The sequence below is a fragment of the Pan paniscus genome, chromosome 10 (genome assembly GCF_029289425.2).
Source record: "Pan paniscus chromosome 10, NHGRI_mPanPan1-v2.0_pri, whole genome shotgun sequence".
NCBI lineage: Eukaryota > Metazoa > Chordata > Mammalia > Primates > Hominidae > Pan > Pan paniscus.
The window spans coordinates 35,297,650-35,318,283 of record NC_073259.2 but is presented as its reverse complement, the minus strand read 5'-3'; the positions used below and the strand labels follow the sequence as shown (position 1 = coordinate 35,318,283).

General features: G+C 36.6%; 1 long non-coding RNA gene and 1 pseudogene across 1 annotated transcript in view; both read left to right on the top strand.

The window, feature by feature from the left end:
• LOC117975404 (uncharacterized) overlaps positions 1–20,634 on the top strand; it is a 143,876-nt gene that overhangs the window by 102,765 nt on the left and 20,477 nt on the right. The gene's annotated exons all lie outside the window — the stretch shown is intronic.
• Positions 4,490–5,215, top strand: LOC100969454 (small ribosomal subunit protein eS6-like; annotated as a pseudogene).

Below are 20,634 nucleotides of genomic sequence, written 5' to 3'. Positions count from 1 at the left end.
TATTGCCTAACATAAGAGAAACAAGTAAATTCTTACATCTGTCTAATGAAAAAGCAAAAAGAAATTGTACTTTTTGAATGACGATGGTCTATTATTGCTGATCGTATGAGACAGTGTTTGAAATATTATACAAAACATTTAAGAGACATGTGAACTGAGGGTGATTTTTTAGGTTGCTTCCATCTCATTGTTGGATATTGATTAAGGAGTTTTCAAAGAAGAAATTTTGAGTGCCTATCATATGGCAGATGTTTTATAATTCGTGTAAGAATTTATATGTTTCACAATAGTTACAATGGTATTTTTATCTCTGTGCTTCAGGTGTGGTTTTGAGACTCAGGCTCTTAGCTAACTAGTTGATGTTAACAAAGGCATTAAGTAGCAGAGTAGGAATTAGAACCTATATTTGTGTGAATTCCAAAGCTCTCCTTCCACTCCCTTACTGCCTCTCTGTTTTAATTGCTTTGGAGTAATCTCAGCATAATCTATTTGCTTTAATACTAATCATCTATTCTTATGATTACATAATGTGGCATCTACAAAAGTTGACTATGATGTGGTTGATTTGGCCCAGTGTGTATACACCCAGGTGCTTATATTTAAGATGAGGTCTGTAACCACAGATAGTTTAACTGATTTGACTGGTTAATATAGCAAAAACAAGCAAAAGAAAAAAGAATCCCTTTAACATTGTTTTTAACTGAATTTACCAGTTAACTTAATTAAAACATTAGACCTGGAAAATACATGTACGGCCAAACTAAATATTTACACTTACTTAATAATATAGAAATACTAAATTATATCTACCCTACTTAGTAAAATTTAACTGTTGAATTTAATAGTAAATATAATCAACTATGACATGAAGAAATTGTTTTATAATGGCAATGAAGATTGTATAAAATCGATTAGATATGAACATTGAAATATTTTTGGGTAAAATGACACGATGTCTGGAAGTTGCTATAAAATATTCCAGCAAAGAATAAAACAATAAAAGGAACAAGATTGGTGAAAAATTGATAAAGCTGAGTGACAAGTAGGTACATAGAGTTCATCTTTTTCACACATGTGAAACTTCCACCATAAAGAGCTTGGAAAAACAATCAACTAATTCTATATACACTAGGTTGAGGCAAAGAAACAAGATAACTTTGATTGCTTTGGTTGAATATGGGTTTAGAATTTTAGCAGTTTCATGTGTTGTTAAAAGGCATCCAGAATGCATATTCTCAGGACGCACTGATACTTTTCAATGTTTTAATAAGATATAATTTAATGATATAAAGGTATGAATTTCAGGAAAACATGATATTGTATATCCCTGACCAAAAGAGACCTGGCTTTGGGATCACATTTACATTCAAATTTTTATTCCCTTGAACATAGCACTATAATATGACTTTAGTACAAATATTGTGTGTTTCCATTTAATTTTAATTAAAACTAAGACTTTCTCTGGAATAATATTTATATCCTAAAGAATGATGGCATATTGCTTCACTGTATGTCATTAGCCCTTCATAATTTTTTTCTTTTGTTCATCATTTAAAATGTCATTAAAACAATTACAGCCTACACTCTGCTGAATCATATAATTGGAGATGTCTTATTAAGATGAGATTTACTGTATAACTTTATTTTTAATATACGAGAAACCAACATTTTTTAGTTTTATGCTTTTAAAATGTGCAAATGAATGAGTTCTCTCTCCTTTATTGCTAAAAGAATAGTTTCAATTACTTGTGTTTTTTTCACTCATTTTTTGAGAGCATTTTTTTTAATCACCAAATTAAATCACCAGATTTTCTATTAAGCCTCTTTCTTTGGCCTTAGGCAAATTGTGAGGTAAATTTGATTGTGGTTCCCTGCAAGCCTTCCTTCTGCAGTTTATCTCTTTCTTGTGGCATTCCTTTCCTCCCAGGAGCATCAGAGTATCATTAGAGTTGAAGCTTGCTTTCCTTCGCTGCTGGCTTCTCCTCCAGTCTCTGAATCTCTGTCTTCACTCAATCTTTCCAAAAAATGAGGAATCAATTGCAAGTAGCCAATGCATCTATTTGGCATCTTGCTAATGAATATTAGCAGTTTAAAGGTTAGCATGCCTTGGTAGGTCTTCAAGGGAGTGCAGGAGTTCCAAGCCACACTTTCTTCATCTGTCAGTTTTAACCCAGATAAGCAACTTAATTTTCATATTAAATCAAACAGATATATTGGGGAGCAGGAGGCACAATTTGCATTCATGTTAAAGCAATATTAGAAGACTTCAAAGAAATTTCAAATGGGAGATGGGTTGCTTTGGGAGATGCCCTCCGACTCCAGGGTGTATGTATTCACTCTTCAGTTTCGTCCTCACCAGTGATGCCTCTGTGGAAAAGTTTGAGAAGGGCCAGAATGTGACCTCTCTCATGTACATTTATGTTCTCTCTTGGTTTTAATAACGTGGCCTTTATGTCATTCTAAAAAACGGTGGAAATATAGATACTTTTGAAAAGGATGAGGATCTTACTGCTTTCAAATTGCTCGTTTATAGTTACTTTCACTTATAGAGATTCTGGGGCATTGATCACATATGTATTTTGCTATTAATCTGACTTATTCAGAACACTTATAGAGATCAGATATCTAGAGCACATGAACAAATCATTACTCTAGAGAGACATGGTCATTGCCTTTTAGCAATGTACACCCTATCAAGGAAAATTATAGAACAAAACCAAAAATCTATGTGTGCAATACTGTATAGGATCAAGAGCTAGTTGATATAGCTGACACCAACAATTCTCCAATATTTTATGGAAACTAGAGGAAAGGCATGCTTCAGAACAGGGATTTAAATAACACATTCTTCCTTTTTCATGTCCTATATGAAATATATTAAAAAGTGCACCTTGTTCTAAAGTTTACTTTTCTTTTAATTATTTTTAAAAAACAGCATCTGAAAGATAAAAAATGTATCAAAAATAGAACAATATTTTCTTGACTGAAATTCCATTGTACTCTAAATGATTTTCTCATTAATACTGAGAACCTTATTAATCCAAAAATTGGACTTGAAAATTAATACAAAAATAAATGGAAATGTAAAATAAAGTATGTTAAATGAACATTTCACTGGAATAGATGCCTGCCAGTGGTTAAAAACAAGAATCTCTGAGTCTGGATTTTCATTTAGTCTTTTGTATTATAGTTAATATGAAAATTAAAAAAAATAGAGGGAAACAGAAGGCTCTTTGCTGGAAAATTGAGTTCCTTGGGGAAAAGAAAACAACAGGAGAGAGACCAATTTAGTCAGGGCAAGTTATAATACACCAATCATGATGATTGATCCTGCGCAAGCAGAAAGCACATGGAAACAATTTAAATGTTGTCCATGAAACTACTGCTTTCAGACCTCATGGGATTTTATTTATCAGGATCACTGATTTCAGAGGCACCGTAGAGCCAGGAAAGAATAAGAGGTTTGGAACGTTGTTCCTTGGGATTCAAGGTGGAAAATGTACAAAAAGAAAGGAAGCAGTTGGTATCACTTCTTGTCTCTTTGTCTACTGCTTCTGTAACAGAATTTTCCTCTGAATCTTATATTCAATGCTTAATTTGAATAGTCCATGTAGTTGCATTTTGAGAATTTGGAAAAGGCATTTTAGTTAGCGCCCCATCCTGTCCCTGTATTCTTTTTCTTTAGCTAACTCCAATTCTGTCTGGCAGGTAGGAATTCATTTAGGTGGGCTGCTTTTTAAAAACTAAACAAAAAACAGTCATTACTACTATTGTGCAGGTTTTACATATAAATACTCTGTTTTGAAAAATGACTCTTTCTTGGAGTCACTTGAAGGTAAAACAGCCTATGTTTATACATGCACATTTTTCTCCCTTACACATATGGAAGAAAAGTAAAACCGTTGCAAAATTATGACACTTTCAAGCAAATTCTTTTTATGATTAATTTCTTGCTTTTATTTAAGATAGATTCTCCCCCAATGTTTATATTTTGATTTTGAGGGAAAATAACATTTTTGATGATGCCATTTATTAAAGGGATTATCTGATTCTCTAAGGTTCTTGGGGCCCATTGGGCTCAGGCAGGAATTTTTTGGTAGTATGCTAGACTGATTCTGATTGTGAAGATTGTCAGACACCTGTGATTGATTGAAAGGAAGAAAAGCATTCCTCTCAGCTGCTAGTAGAATAGGATGTTTATTTTTAGTTGACTTACTTTTTTTTTTTTACAAAAATGGCAAAATTGGTGATTTGACTAAATTGACTCATTCAGAACACTTATAGAGATCAGATATCCAGAGCACATGAACAAATCCTTTTCTTTAGTTTTGCATTGGTATCTGAATGCTGGCTTTCCTGTTTACTGGATTAACATCACTAAACTTTAGCTTTGCCATCTAAAATGAAGAATAATAATACTACTTGCCTCATAGAGTTTTTGTGTTATTTAAATGAGATAATTTGGGAGGCCACCATCAACAGCTTCAAGATGAAGCTGAACATCTTCTTCCCAGCCACTAGCTGCCAGAAACTCATTTAAGTGATTGATGAATGCAAAATTCTTACTTTTTATGAGAAGCGTATGGCCACAGAAGTAGCTGCTGACACTCCGGGTGAAGAATGGAAGGGCTACGTTGTTTGAATAAATGATGGGAACGACAAACAAAGTTTCCCTATGAAGCAGTGTGTCTTGACCCACGGCTGTGTCCACCTGCTACTGAGTAAGGGGCATTCCTGTTACAGACCAAGGAGAACTAGAGAAAGAAAGCGAAATCTGTTAGTGGTTACGTTGTAGATGCCAATCTGAGCGTTCTCAACTTGAGAGAAGGATATTCCTGGACTGATTGGTACTACGGTGCCTTGTTGCCTGGGGCCCAAAAGAGCTAGCAGAATCCACAAACTTTTCAATTTCCCTAAAGATGATGTCTGTGAGCATGTTGTAAGAAAGCCCTTCAACAAAGAAGGTAAGAAACCTAGGACCGAAGCACAGAAGATTCAGCGTCTTATTACTCCATGTGTCCTGCAGCACAAACAGTGGCGTATTGCTCTGAAGAAGCAGCGTACTAAAAAAATCAGGAAGAGGCTGCAGAATATGCTAAACTTTCGGCCAAGAGAATGAAAGAGGCTGAAGAGAAGCACCAGGAACAGAGTGCCAAGAGATGCAGACTCTCCTCTCAGCGAGCTTCTACTTCTGTCTGAATCCAGTCAAAAATAAGATTTTTTTGAGTAACAAGATCAGACTAAAACAAAAATAAATAAATGAGGTAATTTATGACTCTAATGCCTAGGTCGTAAACATTAGCTATTATCATTCAGATTCATAATTATATATCTAGATTTCTATTCACCTTGTAGGAACAGAGTGAAAATGCCAAATTGCTTACGGGGAGAAAGAGAGGAAGGCATTTCTTCTTTCATTATAGAGATTGAGAAGCTTGGACACAGGGCATTCGTGGACACGGTTATCTACTACGTGGCTTCTTTTTCCGTTTTGTTTCTACCATCCACATTTCTCCACCCCTAACCTTGCCAGGCTCTTCTCTTTTCCTGTGTCTGCTTTCTCCTTGCTTATACTCCTCTTCCTCCTTGTTACTTGAAATTCCATAAAATATTTTTTCTTCCCTGGGCCTTTGGACATGCTGTTCTCTCTGAGTGGGATGGTCTTTCCCTCCAATCCCTCTGTTCATTGAATTTGAAACTATTACTCAAAGCAACATGTCTTACTTCTATATTTTCTGATTCACTACTGGGTGTTCTTTGCCCTTCTGTGAGCACCGCTTGTATTCTGAACCTCTCTTCAAACCATTTCTTGAACTGCGATATTAGTTATTTATGTACTTGATTTTATATACAGACCAAATTGCATATTCTCTCTGGGTAATGGCATAGGAAAATGACATAGGTAGGCAGTATGAAGAGATCCCTTCAATAACCATTTCCAAATAACTATATGGAAATGCTAATAGATATGAAAGGAATGCTGCTGACTTACTTTGAGGAAACTACAAGTACATCAACGTGGTAATATCAAAGGGAATCTTAGAATGACAGGATTTTAGAGAGGATCTTAGGAGGATGATAACAGGAAAACATTTAACTTCTCAGGGATTAAATTTCTCACAGAACTGGATGTCCATGCGGATGCTCTATCACATCTTCCCTGGCCATGAGTTCTCTGCCTTCTCAACCCTTGACTTCCAGGGTCTTCCTCAATAATAAAGCCTAATGTGGATTCTTCCTGGGGATAATTATCCACCAAAGATGGGAAGGTACCACGGATAGCCTAGAAATTTATGAATCTCCAGTCCATTTTGTTGCCCACCTTGTGCTCCACTGAGTGACATCAGTGGCTGTGGGACATACTCTGCCATGAGGCAGACAGTAAATTGACACCACATCCACTTTCCAGAGTCCTGAATAAATAAGTGGGGGGCCAGGAGAGGAGCATATGCTCTTGATGTCTTAGTTAGCATTTAAGTTATTCTTAGATATAAAATAATATATATGGCAGGCTCTATCCCCCAGCTTATTTGGTGCACAACAGTCTTTCACTCAGCAACCAAGCTGGAAATTGTGCTCCTATTCTCACTCAGCTCCTCCCACTCCCTGGTGCTACTCAGTGGACCTCCTGGATATCTAATCTACCCTGTACACTTGTCAGCATCCCTGCCTACATCTATGCCTGCGCTAGCTTTGTAACTAAACTGAATGGTGCTTTCACTCTAATCTATTTTTTTCACTCAGACAGGAGTTCTTTTTCTAGGATCCAGTTGTTTTATGGCATTCCCCTAGTAAAAACTGCCAAGAGCTTCCACCTTCTTATAGGATTTTGTCATGTAACCCCCTTCCCAATCTGGCTAGTTTGTGTTTTCCTATTCCTAAGATCCTCTCTCAGATCCTGTCATTCTAAGATTCCCTTTGATTTTCCACATTGATGTACTTGTAGTTTTCTCAAAACAGCATGTCATTTCATATCTCTTAGCATTTCCGTGTCTTGTTACCTGCCAAGAATGCCTTACCCTGAACCCTACTCTCCTTTACCCAGCTAGTTCCTACTTATTGTTTAAGATCAGCTTCAAATGAAATATTCCCCTTTATATTTCTGTGTATCTACAACACTGGGTGTTAATACATTACAGTATTTCTCACATTAAATTCTAGCCATTTGCACAGTTCTCTCTCACTAGACTCTGAGCTATTCATTTTTATAATCACACCTTCCCACACATTTCAACCATCTTTTCTTCAATCCCTAGCAGTAGCTATTATATAGTAGATGCTCAATTTACTCAAAAATTAAATTGAACTGTTAAATAAGAATGACTACAATTTAAATAAAATATTTAAATATTTTAAATGAATAAATTAATTTTAGAATAAATATACTGAAAATTCTATTAATGTGAACCCTAATTGACCAGTTCATTTCATAGAAGAGTTCTCAGTTGTATTCCTCAAATAAATTTCCTAAATAAGAGCAGCTAAATTATATTTTCTTTTTAAGTTATAAACACTTGAAGTTCTCAAGTTGAAAAACTTGGATTATATTAATGATCATGTATAATGTATAAAATGATCACGTATAAAGTTAATTTTTAAAAGTTTGTAGATTAACAAAGCAGATCTACTGACTTTTGCTAATGTTCTAGCTAGTGAACTGGACTTTGTAATCCAATTAAAATGTTTGTTTTTTTTTAAAAACTCCAAACTTTCGGTGTCTCTGGAGTGCTCAGCTATAGTGTATGATTAGTTAAGAAAACATGCATATGATCACTTAGTTGGTTTGCCTTTAAGTCTCAGGTTTTCATTTTTGAAATTATCTTAAACAGTATTTAGACTTTGGAGTCCTGCTACTGTTTTTCAAGTGTTAATGGGGAAAAAAAAACAAAAACAAAAACAAAAAAAAACTTCAAAGACCTGGGCCCTTTAGTTAAGAAAATAATAATCTGAAAGTTCTCACAGTTATTGGAGATTTATCTGGTTTAGCAGAAATTGTTTGAGTTGTACGGTCATCTTATTGATTTTTTATTTTTTTTTCAAGAAGATTACTCATTGGAGACTAGGAGTCCTTGATATCCAATTTTAGTACCTCATCTTTCCTCTACCTGCAAAAAAGGATTTTTTAAAATGCTGTTTGAGCATTTTAAAATTTTTGGAAAATAGTTTTCTGAATATCCAGCATTAGTTTTTCACTTCTGTTTCTTTGGGCAGAAATGAAGAGTATGAAGAAAACTGCCAAAGAAGAGTTAAATAATCACCCTTTTCTGAGCCAAACCCAGGGCCTCTTGGTTTGGGTGAGATTAAGTATCAGCACAACATTTTTTAATTTGTGTCCTTTAAAAGGGTTCTTTTCAGGACACTGTGAGGAATGTGAGGTTTGGCTTCCTTTTTCACGTAGGAAGTGCTGAAAGGAACACTTTATGCCTTTTATGACTATATGTTTCATGAAGAATTTTTAACTTTGTCATGGTGTACAACTAGAATAGTATTTATTAACTTTTAGCTCGATAGAGCTGTGTGCATCTACAGCCAGGCCCAGCTACTCCTCCTCCATCAGGTGCTCCTACATCCATCTCCTTTATCCCCTCCATCTGACCAGTTGCCACTCCTATTGGTTTCATTTGAAACGCCTCTAAAACACACCCTTTCTCACCCAGGCCTTTCTATCTTTTCCTCCTCATTCCTTGTTCTCTCTGGTTTAAACCATTCTTCACACAGCTCTTACTCATCTTCACCCCTTTTCCAAAATGTCCCAATTTATCATACAAATTGAAACGGTTTTGCCTAGTTTACAAAATGCTCCTTAATCTGTTCCTATTGTCTATACCCTGTCTTGATTGTTACTGCTCTTTTGAACCTACTCGCAAATTTCCTGTTTCCCAAAGTAGTGAATTTTGGCACATACTTCAGAGTCAGAGCTGTTTGTTAAAAAATGTACATTGCTGACTTAAAATTTTGGGTTCCAGCTTGGGAATCTGCATTTAAGTGGATTCTTCCAAGTGATTCTTATGTGCATTAAAGTAGAAAGCCTCTGCCCACTTGCCTCTCCTGTCCTCACTGACTCTGCTTCTCTTTAAATTCTAGAAAACATGCCTCTTCTGCATAGGGTGAAGTCGCCAATACATGTTCACTTATGCTGCTTTCTGATGATTCGTGTTTCTGCAACTGGAGTGTAAGCTCCCTGAGGCAGGGGTCATGTTTGTATTGTATGATGAGGCAGAAAGATCACTGGGCTGGAAGTTGGACAAGTTGACCTTTATTGCAATTTCTACCTATGAGGACAAACATGGGATCTTACCATCTCAGTTTGCTCATAGGTGAGGGTGAGAACTGGCAGCAATGATGTCTAAGTTCCTCTGTGCTCTAAAAGCTGCAATGTCACAGTTGCAGAAAGGTCAAGAGCTTCAAATCTTAGCTCTGCCATTAGCTGTGTAATTTTAAGCAAGGAATAATTTCTTCAAGTCTTCAATGGGGGGATAACGTATACCTTCTGAGGTTGCTATGAAGGTAATACATGTAAAGTGCCTGGCACAATGCTTATATGTAATGATATTTGCATATTATTATTCCGTGTTCTCCCACACCTCTCCTGGTGCTGGATAAAGACAGGCTATGACTTATTGGAAGATCACACTCTTAAGACACTGTCCTCTTGCATAGCTTCTATCTGTAGACAGTTTAGTTCAATGATAAAACATGCAACTGATTAGGTGCACACTTGGCTCCACTGCTTAATAACTCAGTGACCCTTGTGCTTGTTATTTTAACTTTTTTGAAATGGAAACTCAAATACTGTCTTTACCATAAAGTTGTTGTGAGGTTTAAATGAAATAACACATTTAAATGCCCAGCCAGTGCTTAACCCAGAGCGAATGTTAGCGACTGTTAATACTTCTGCCTAGGGTTAGCCTGATTCAGATGAAAGCACACTGCTCTGAGACTCAAAAGACCTGCATTTGAGTCCTGAAATAGCCATTATCTCACATGATTTTCGACGGGTTATGGTATCTGCCTCAACTTTAGTTTCCTGCTCTGCAAAATAATGCTAATAGTAACCCATTCCGTAGGGCAGCAAAAGAATTAGATAAGGAAATGCATGGGAAAATATTTTCATAAGGTAAAGTGCTACACCAGGCATTACTTATATTTATTGTTATTATCTTCTCTGTATCCATAAAACGAAGGAATTAAATAAAATAATAGCCAATTACTTTATTGTTTATTTAAAATGTACCAGGTTACAAGCATTTAATCCTCTCACTTAATCCTCACAAAATCCATTGTATATATTATAATTCCTCTTTTACAGCTGTGGAAATTGAGGTTCAGAGAAGCCAAATAACTTGCTCAAGGACTCACACCCAGTTGCAAAATTGGAACTGAAACCAGGAAAATCGACACCAAAGAGCAAACCCTCAACCACTCTTAGATTTCTAAGATCCCTTCCAGCCAAGCAATCCTGTTCTCTTGGTCATGGCTCTTCACAGAGAGATTGGACCTGGTGGTTGGAAAAACATCTTGGGAGCTTTCCAATTGAGTGGAAGAACCCGTGGAGTTTTAGAACAAAACCAAGTAGCTGTTAGATGGCTACACTTTGCCTTCACTGCAGGCTCCTGATTCTTTATGGTTGGACATAGAAGCTCCCGGGACCCTGCAGCCCTGCCTGCATCTCCACGGACTGGAGAAAGCCCAACTGTTTAAGTTTCCTCACAGAGAAGACTCTGGCTTCTGCCTCTCCTTAATTTTGTCAATTGCATTTCTTTATTTCAATGCCAATCTAGTCAGAGGTTTCTTCTGCTTCAGCTTCCGTAAGCTTAACACCTTTCCACATCACGACTGTGACTGTTTTTCTTGTGATGACACATTTTAAATCTGGCATGTGTTTGTGTTTACCAAGTTACTAAAACCCCATTCAACGAAACGGACTCCCGAAATCTTATCTTTTTGTTTGTTTGTTTGAGATGAGGAGGCTCGCTCGGTCGCCCAGGCTCGAGTGCAGTGGTGCGATCTCGGCTCACTGCGACCTCTCCCTCCCGGGTTCACGCCATTCTCCTGCCTCAGCCTCCGGAGTAGCTGGGACTACAAGCGCCCGCCACCACACCCGACCATTTTTTTTTTTTTCTATTTTTAGTAGAGATGGGGTTTCACTGTGTTAGCCAGGATGGTCTCAATCTCCTGACCTCATGTGATCCTCCCGCCTCGGCCTCCTAGGGTGCTGGGATTACAGGTGTGGACCACCGCGCCTGGCCCTGAAATCTTATATATTTTTCAATGATTTTTCCATTAAGTTGATAATTAAGTCCCCACAGTACTCCTTTCCTTTACCTTGTCTCACGTACAGTGGTTTTTAAAAGTCCAAGTGTCTGATGATGTGCATCAGTGCTGAGACGTATTATCTCCGTCTGACTTTTGAACAACTATAGGTGGATTTATGTGGTTTTTCACACGTTTACTGTAAACTCGGTAGCTACTGAGAATTATGGTTGATTCTTATGTAGCACTTGTAAATTTGCCAAGTGCTTTTATATATATTTTAGATCTCAACAGTATTATCCCCATTCTGTAAATGAGGAAACTGAGGTTCAGAGTGGTGAAGGGCTCTGCTCTAGGTCACAAAATAGAGTTGTTGGGACTCGAATATGTTTATTGAGTCCAGGTCTCATATTCTTCGCATTACACCACTCTCCCTATATATTTTCTAATCCCTAACTGGTCTAACTTGCAAAATGAGATTATGTAATTATGGCAGAAATACCTTACATTGACATAGTGTTTTATAATGCACTCGTATCTCATTTGATCTTCACAGCAACCTTTGAGTGAGATTCTTTCTTACAGGTAAGGAAACTAAGGTTCAAGGGAGCTAGATGGCTTGCCCAAATTCACACAGCTAATCAGAAGCATAACCAGAATTATATTCTTCGTGGTTTTTATACTCTGCCAACCTGCTGATTGTGACTTGGATAATAAGATACTTTAATCCCCATTTGTTTTATTAAAAAAAGATAGGCAAACCAAAGATTAATACGAAGAAACCAGTCACCATCAAATCACATTCGCAATTATATATTTTCTTTTAAAGTTCTATAATTGAAAATATTCTTTTAAAGATCTGTTTTAAAATTTAAGAATAATGATAGGGATTTAAGTTAATGATTGAAAAAAGTCCCTCCTTTTTTCTTTTAAGAAATGATATAATTATTCTATTATCATATTCACAAGATAGCCCAAAATGGGCTTTTGATTAGGATTGCAATTAATGACTGAAGACATCTGAAATTTATATTCTTTCACTAATTAATTAATTTTTTCAATCATTATTCAACAACTGCATTGTAGCAAGTGCTATGCAACAATTGCTGCATTAATTATTACAAAAGAGAATTTGAGATACATTTATAAACAAACCAAAATCAAGGCAGAGTTAGGTAGTTTGGCCTCCAGTGCATATGGGATTAGACTTTATGTCATTCTTTATTATTTCCACGAAAATAACAATGTAGATTAGCATCACTCCAGCTTCATTTCATTTAAGCCAAAAGGGGAAAAAAGTTCAGTTTGTAGTTGGATAGTCTTTATTCCTCTATTTTGTAGCTATATAATTTCCTTTTCTTCCCCCCTTACCTTGCTATGTGTGAGTGGGTGCCTTATTTGGGGTTTATTTTTATGTTTAAAAATTCTGTATTGTATCTATAAGGAAAAAGATACACATTGAATAAAATTGCATTAAAAATTAACTTTACATTGTTGCTTTAGAGGTTTGGAATTTGTTTTTTTAAGAGAATTAGAATTTAATTAATTAAGGAAAACAGGAGAGAGTGTTTGGCTCATATGCCACATGCTAATCTATACATCCAGAAAAACATACCAATCTAAGTTAAGAAGAAAGACAGCCTGACAGTGAGTGGGATAGTTTTAAGAGTGAGTCTCATCCGAGGCCAGAAAGGCACACATCAGCCAGGGTCAGACTGATGGCTCTCAGCAGCTCTATGGGTCTCCTGTCATCTCATCAATTCTTCTCCTGACCCTACTTTTTAGGCTTCCATTCAATGCAAAAAATAAGTCTATAATTGCACAATCTGAATGAGAAACAAACAAGTCCTAAGCAAGTCCTTATTTGTTCAATTTAGAAACAGCATCTCTGGGTGACCCCAAGCGCAACATTGGCCAAAGGAGCTACTCTCCATTTTCACTTTATGTCGATCATTTTTTGCTGGTGTAAAAATTTTGATTTCCATATTTATATGTAGAAAGTAATAGAATTTTAATTGGCCTGACATGTTAAGAATTTCTGTAAACTAACATTGGGGTTTTCTTTGAATATCAAATGTTACCGGTGGAAATGGAATACTCTTAACTCTCACACAATGTAGTTAATTCATGGGCCTTTGACAAGACTGTAATGCTGGGAGACTCCTCATAGCAAGAAGTGATTTCTTTATTGAGAATCGAGAAAAACGTTCATGACCCCAGAACAACACTTTCTTTTTAATGAGAGAATATTTCTCCTTTGACTATAACTTTAATTAAACTCTATTAACTTTAATTTAATTTAAGCTATTAAATAGTTCAAATGCTATTAAACTCAAAGAACATATTTTTTTAAAAGGTATTTAGTTCCTGGGCATGTTTCCTTAATCTCACACAGCCTTAATTACTATGCACTTATTGTTAAGTATATCATAAAATAAAATATAATGTATAAATTGCATTAATCTCCATAAAAGTAAACTTGAGGCAGAGCCATAAACTAACCAAAATCAGAGGTACAATAAAAAGGCAAAGTACATAAAACATCTTCAAACACTTGGACCTCCATGGATGGTGAACAGATTTTATTGCATTCCTCTATTATTTCCCTAGAAATTAGAACAGACTTTTCATGTATGGTGCATTATTATGTAATATTCTCATTCTATTATCTTTTTATCCTGCCCTATTTTATATTCTTTATTCTTTTATTCTATATTCTTTTTATCCTGCCCTATTTTAATGTCTTTTCCCCAAAGTGAGCTTCTCTGAATCTATAATAATTTTCAGAAGTTTGCCAAGTCATATATTCTCCTTTCATAATTACTCATATAATTATGACACCCTGGCACATATTAGTAACCAGGGAAATGGGGTTATTTAATTATATGCTAATGAACATTTGCAATTATACAATTTTTTAAATCCATAGGAAATTAAGAAAATGCTTTTCATCAAGCAGAGTATTGTTTGAAATCTATTTTTTTCAATAATACAGCAGATTAAATCACTAAATAAAAATTTTCATTGTCATAGAAGCTATGAATGTTAACTCTCAGAATATGGAATCTTTGATTCTTGGATTGAAATCAATTTTGGATGTCCTCAAGTTCAATTTTTCTATGGCTTCAATAACAGATGTTTTATTAAACCTTTTCTAATTTGCAGCACACACTTGTTAATGAGACATTGCTTAAATACCTCCAGGGATGTAATGTTTACCATCAAAGAAGGCTGCCTGTTCTGATGCTGAACAGTGCTAATGATTAGCAGATATCTCTTGAGCACCTAATATGTGCAAGACATTCTTCTAGACATGATGTAGAATATAAATTTAAGTCAGAATTTACTTTTGTACATAAAGTGCTGACACTCAAGTAGAAGATATCAGAAGTCTACATTAAAAATGGCATGATTGGACCGCAATATACACACTGCTCACATGCCAGTTTAGATTTTATATGCTCTGACCTCCACTAAACAGTTGAGTCAATTGCTCGCTCATTAGGGCAGAGATAATTCCATGCCACTCATCATAGCCTTTACTTTCAACTTTATCTCCCCTAGGTCCCTCAAGCTGCATCTCTTTGAGTTTACACTTGAACCTTCTCTTCCTGCCCAGCAACTTTTAATTGACAGCATATTTGCACAGGTGTCTGGGAATTTGATTTGGCAATTCCCAGAGGCTCTTGTGCCTGACTGCCTTTCAGTTCTTTGTCACTTCCTTGACTGGGCAAACAGTCACCACCCACCTGTTCAATTCCAGAACATTCTGGCACAGGTGCCAGTCCAGCCTCAGTGCTCCAGCCCTGCTGCAGCCAGCGAAGCCAAGTACATATTTCATGGTGAATAGTCAGTCATAAACGCTGTGGAAAAGTGAATGAAAGTTCTCTTTTGAGAGGGTCCATTTTACTGTTGGAAAGCCCTTCTGGTAAAGGCAAGAACGACCAACCTTTTCAAATATGAAGATCACTTTTAACATCCAAACGCAAATGTCCAGTCACCTGTTAGCAGTTATACTGTGGCCTCTCTTGATAAACTAATAGTAACAATAACAATAATATAAGTTAAACATATTCAAAATACTATTATGGTATTTTCTATTTTATTGATTCTAATCTTTTTATTTTTTAAAACAGTGGCACTTATGCTAGTGAGATATATTATTCCTTCCAACTGTTGGCAGTGCTTTTTGTTAGTAGCTTTATTAAATGCTGGTAGTAATTCCATGTACTCCTGAGAATACTTATTTCATAGAATTTGAACCAGATGATGATAAAAATACAATATGGACACATGCTATGCAAGCTGATTATACACATTATCTCCTTTAGTCTTCAAAACCACTCTATGGGATTTGCACTATCACAATTTATTTTATGGGTGAGGAAACAGGTTTACAGAGAATGAACAACTGCCCTGGTCATAGAGTTTTAGGTGACAAAGCTGGGGTTTGGCTCCAGGCTGGTCTGTCTTAAGGGTCCCTACTCTGTGACTATGCAATGGTGTTGCTCCAGCACCAGGAAGGTGGTTGCAAACAAAGGTAAGAAAGTCTGAGGTGGCTGAGAGTAAGAACTGAATTGAGAGTTACCACCATCCCCAGCCCAGCTGCCTCTGTTGTGCTAGCTGATATGTCAACCACTCTTTAAACTAACAGGAACTGAAAGAAATTTATTTCAGTTTCCTAAAACAGCCACTGAGGCAACTTAAATTTTGAGTTTCAGGTGATTTTATTCATCCATACATGTTTGTTTACTTAGAGCTTTCAAGGTGTATGTCTATAGAATGATAAGCATCTAGGTTATCTGAACACATCCCTTGGTTTTATCTTCTAACCAAAACAAGATCATTATATAATTATTAACTTGGGTCTTCCAAGTGAAAACAAGGACAGTAAGAAGTTCCAATTATAACAAAGTATATGATGTTTCGTGGATCATAAACAGGAGAAGCAAATGAAATAGGAGTTAAAGAGGAAGGTGGTGTTATTTTGGCCTTACTATGTCAGATAATGCTTTATGTAAAAATAAGTTGGCATTTTTCCTGCACGTTGAATAATAGTTAAGCCTTGGGAATTTAGTGTTGATAAGGGGATGGGCCTCTAGATAGAAGGAACTTTCATTTATCATCAAAACCAGGACCTATTGCAGAGTAAATGGGGGCAGATTTAATAATTACAACAAAGCGATGAAAACACTGGGACTGTTCTGGGTAAACTGGCAGGTGGTCACTCAAACTATAGAGGAAAGGGTACAATAGCTAGCTCTATTGGCTACAACAAGGGAAGAGAATAGTAAAGAATAAAATGAGAAAAGTGCATTGGAATCATATTGTGAGGACCTTGAATGTCAGGCAGTATTTTATGGACAAAGTTTAGTCATTGAAAATTTGTGAATAGGTGGATGTGTGATATAAACTGAACTGTCTTCCAGAGAGATGAATTTGACAGTAGAGAGTAAGATGAATTGAAGAGGGCAGATAATGGAAATATTTACTTGATATGGCCATGATTTCTCTTCCATCTACAAGACTTCTTAGAGAATTTGCCTCATCCACAGTAAATAAGGATAGTGCCATGTATCTTTATTTTTCCTGATCACATCTGATAGAACCAGGGGTGGACACAGGGCTTTTGTTGGTCCAGTGAGATATTTTCCTCTCAGAAATTTGGAATTGGGACCAGAAACTGGGTTGTTAAACTGTGGAAATTCATCTTTTTGGAATTCTTGAGGTGGACCATGAGCAAAAGGATGAGTCTAGCAGGAGAGTAGTTGCGTGTGGAGAGAGACTAATGCTGCAAATGTGCAAAGTGAAGCACATATGTGAGAACAAGTGTGTGTGTGTGTGTTTGTGTGTGTGAGAGAGAGAGAGAGAGAGAGAGAAGGGAGGGTGGAAAAGATAGGAGAGGAGGGGAGGGGAGGAATGAGAGATGTTGCCTAATGGCTTTGAGGTCCTGGAATAACTCTTGTACATCATGCTCTATAACATTCCTCTGTGTTGTCATTGTTAACTATTTTTGTTTTAATATAATTTGATTCAGTTTATTTTCCATGAAAACAAATGAGCTCTAAGATAAAGTAGGAATAGTACCCCAGTAAGTCCCACACATTGATTCTAGAGCTGCATTTTTGAACACAAAACAAATCTCCTCCTTCCTATCTAGCCCTTCAAACATTTTAAGACAGCAATAATGCCTATTGCTGTTTCCTACAGTTTCCTCTTCTTCAGGCTAAATATTTCTCTCTTTAATAACATCTGTTTCATCATCTGTTTCTTTTTAAAGATGACACTCAAATTGAGCACCTTATTTCAGAAATCTTCTAACTAGTGCAAAAATAGTCAAGCTGTGGCCTCACAACCCTCTTTTCACTTTTCATCCCTTGACTTCAGAGGTAAAAAAATTAAAGCACTTCCTGTCCCTGAGTCTCTTCCAGCTATGGAAGTGGGGGTGCAGAGGACTTGTAGCATGTTTAGCTAATATGTAGGAAGAAGTCCCAATAATACTTCTTCCTGAATAAAAGGGCAAAAATTTACTAGGAGAAGAATCCTTTATTTTTCTCTTGTCTAGGGTAAGGACATAATGCTTAAAAGTTGATGTGGTTTGGCTGTGTTCCCACCCAAAATTCATCTTGAATTGTAGCTCCCATAATCCCTACATGCCATGGGAGGAACCCAGTGGGAGGTGGGTTCCCCATTGAATAATGGGGGTGGGGTTTTTTTATGCTGTTCTCATGATAGTGAATAAGTCTCACGTTATCTGATGGTTTTATAAATGGGAGTTCCCCTGCACATGCTCTCTCTCTTGCCTGCCACCATGTAAGATATGCCTTTGCTCCTCCCTCATCTTGCACCGTGATTGTGAGGCCTCCCCAGCTGGATTGGATTGTGAGTCCATTAAATCTCTTTTCTTTTATGAAATACCCAGCCTCAGGTATGTCTTTATTAGCAGCTTAAGAACGGATTAATACAAAAGTGTAGCTCCGCTCATGCAATTATGAGGATGTGTATGCTGATGCCAGAAAACAGAGGGAGCCTAGGCCCTGAATTCTGTCACTGAGCTGGCATAGCCTCTATGGACTGCCATCACCACACTACTTGTTGCAGGAAACAATAAGCACCTTTTTGTTTAAAGCAATGTAGTACATTTTTCTGTAACTTGCATACAAATCATAATTGATAAACTTCCTAAGGCCTGGATATGATACTTTTTGTAAATGTGATTTAAGATTATATGGGCTTTTAAATCATCCATATCATATAAACACTGTAATTCATTCAATCACAGTGAAATTTTTCCTAATTTTCAAATGTATCTTCTGTGATAAGTATTTATAATTTCAAATTGTAAAACACAGAAATAATTTTACTCCATTTCCTAAGACCTGCCTATTCTGTATACCTGCTTTTCTTTCCTATGCTATTAAAAAAAAGAAGAAAAATCAACATCTAATAAATCGATAGAGAAAAACATGGCAGAAAATTTGCAAAGCTCTAAAGCTAGATTGTAGAGTAGGATAAACAGAAGAATAAACCAGGATTTAAACACAGTTTTCTTCTAGTAAGGACAATAAAGCATATTCCCAAGTATAGATAAAGCAGGCTGAGTGAAACCATGCTCTGAAATAATAATTAGTACAATTTTAAGGTCTATAACTGTTTCCTACTCTTATCCAACAACGGCATAGAGTGACTCTAGTCAAGTAGAAATGATGGTGTGTGTGTATGTGTTCAGTTTAAAGAGTGTTCAAGATGAAGTCCTACCCAACTCTGGTTCCGTGTGGTGTATGTATGGCATGAATAGATGTAGAAATTCCCCTTCCCAGAAAGGAGAACCAAGGAGACCTGATGTCAGGGCAAGTAAAAGGCCAAATGGAAATCCTTGGGTCAGGAGTCATTGTGGACCCTGTGGGCATCAGCAGCAGGTGTAGGCAAGTGTATTAAGGCTCGGGGAGCACCAGTAGATGCAGACGGAAAAGAAACCTTCGCCTAAAGGTCAAGTGCAGCAACACAGCTCAGTGAGACCAGTGAGGAGCTGAGGACTGAAAATGTCTCAGGGACCTCTCACTCCTGCCACCATAATGATTTCTAGAAATCTCATTGCTTAGAAACTACTTGGGAAGAAAGGAGAAGGTGAAGGGATGGGAGATAACCAAGAAAGCATGTGCACTTAAATAGACCAAGTTAATCTGCAGAAGGCTAACTTGAAACAGAAGTAGAGTATGTTACTTAGAATGGGTCTTTTTTTCCATTACTGTTCAAAGAAATAGGGGCTTATAATTAGATTTCATTTCCTAATGTAATTACATCTTAAATTATATCTGATTTATAGTGTGTAAATTTTAAAGCCACTTTAAGTACAGATACTTGATTTAAGAAAGTGAGGTGTACAAAGTCAGATGAGAGTTTGAGAGGGGAGAGCTCACTTATAGTTGGGAGCTTAAAAGGTGACATTTGAACAAAGCCATAAAGGATGTGTATGATTTTTAACGGGAGAGAAAAGGAAGAGTGAAGAAGGGTATTTTAGAGGCATGATGCTGGAGTAGAGGAACAGGGCCAGCAAGGGAAAAGCAAGAAGCTTGTTGGTTGGAGGATATATATGTTGACAAAAGCATAAAGTTTCAAAATTGGAAGGGACTTTAGAAATGTAAATTTTTGAAATCTGGTCTTCTCATCTTACAAATGAGAGCTCCATAACGTCATGCTCACATTGATAGTGAGGTTTAGTCTTGGCTCTTGTCACCAAGCACAGGTGAGTTCTTGATTTTCTACAACACCCTGCCAGGATTTCAGAGAGGAATAATGAAGGCTGTTATTTCACTGGCTCTGCTAAGTCACTGAATGTTTATGAGAGGATTTTAATAAAATCAATCTGGTTGTAGAGTAAAAGGAAAGACTCAGGAAAGAAACAGATAGATTAAGGTCCAAGAGAAGTGCAGTTGTTTAGGGAAGAGGTAACAGAGCTAGGGTGGAGCAGTTGAAATAATTATAATTTTTGGATGATAACTATCATTTCTCACTAGGTTATTTCTTGAGGTTCTCTGGTTTTCTAGTGCCTAGAATAGTGTTCAGGAACCTTGAATGGACTATTTAATGAATGAGTAAACGCTGAAGTTAGTGGCCCTTCAGAAGGAAGTGTAAATGAAAAAAAATACTTTTGTGTCTCCTTTATAGAACTTTTGTGGCTCCTTCAAAGGAGAAATGTTGAGTTTGAAGGAGAAATGTTAAGTTAGTTTGGACCTACTGGGTTTGATATAGAGCAGTGTATTCTACGTGGATTTCTCAATCAGGCCATTGGAATGTGGACCTGGAGCTGTGAGAAAGGTTAGGACTACAGATTTATAGATCTTGAAAAAAAAAAATCAGAAATATGGTGCCAGTGATTTT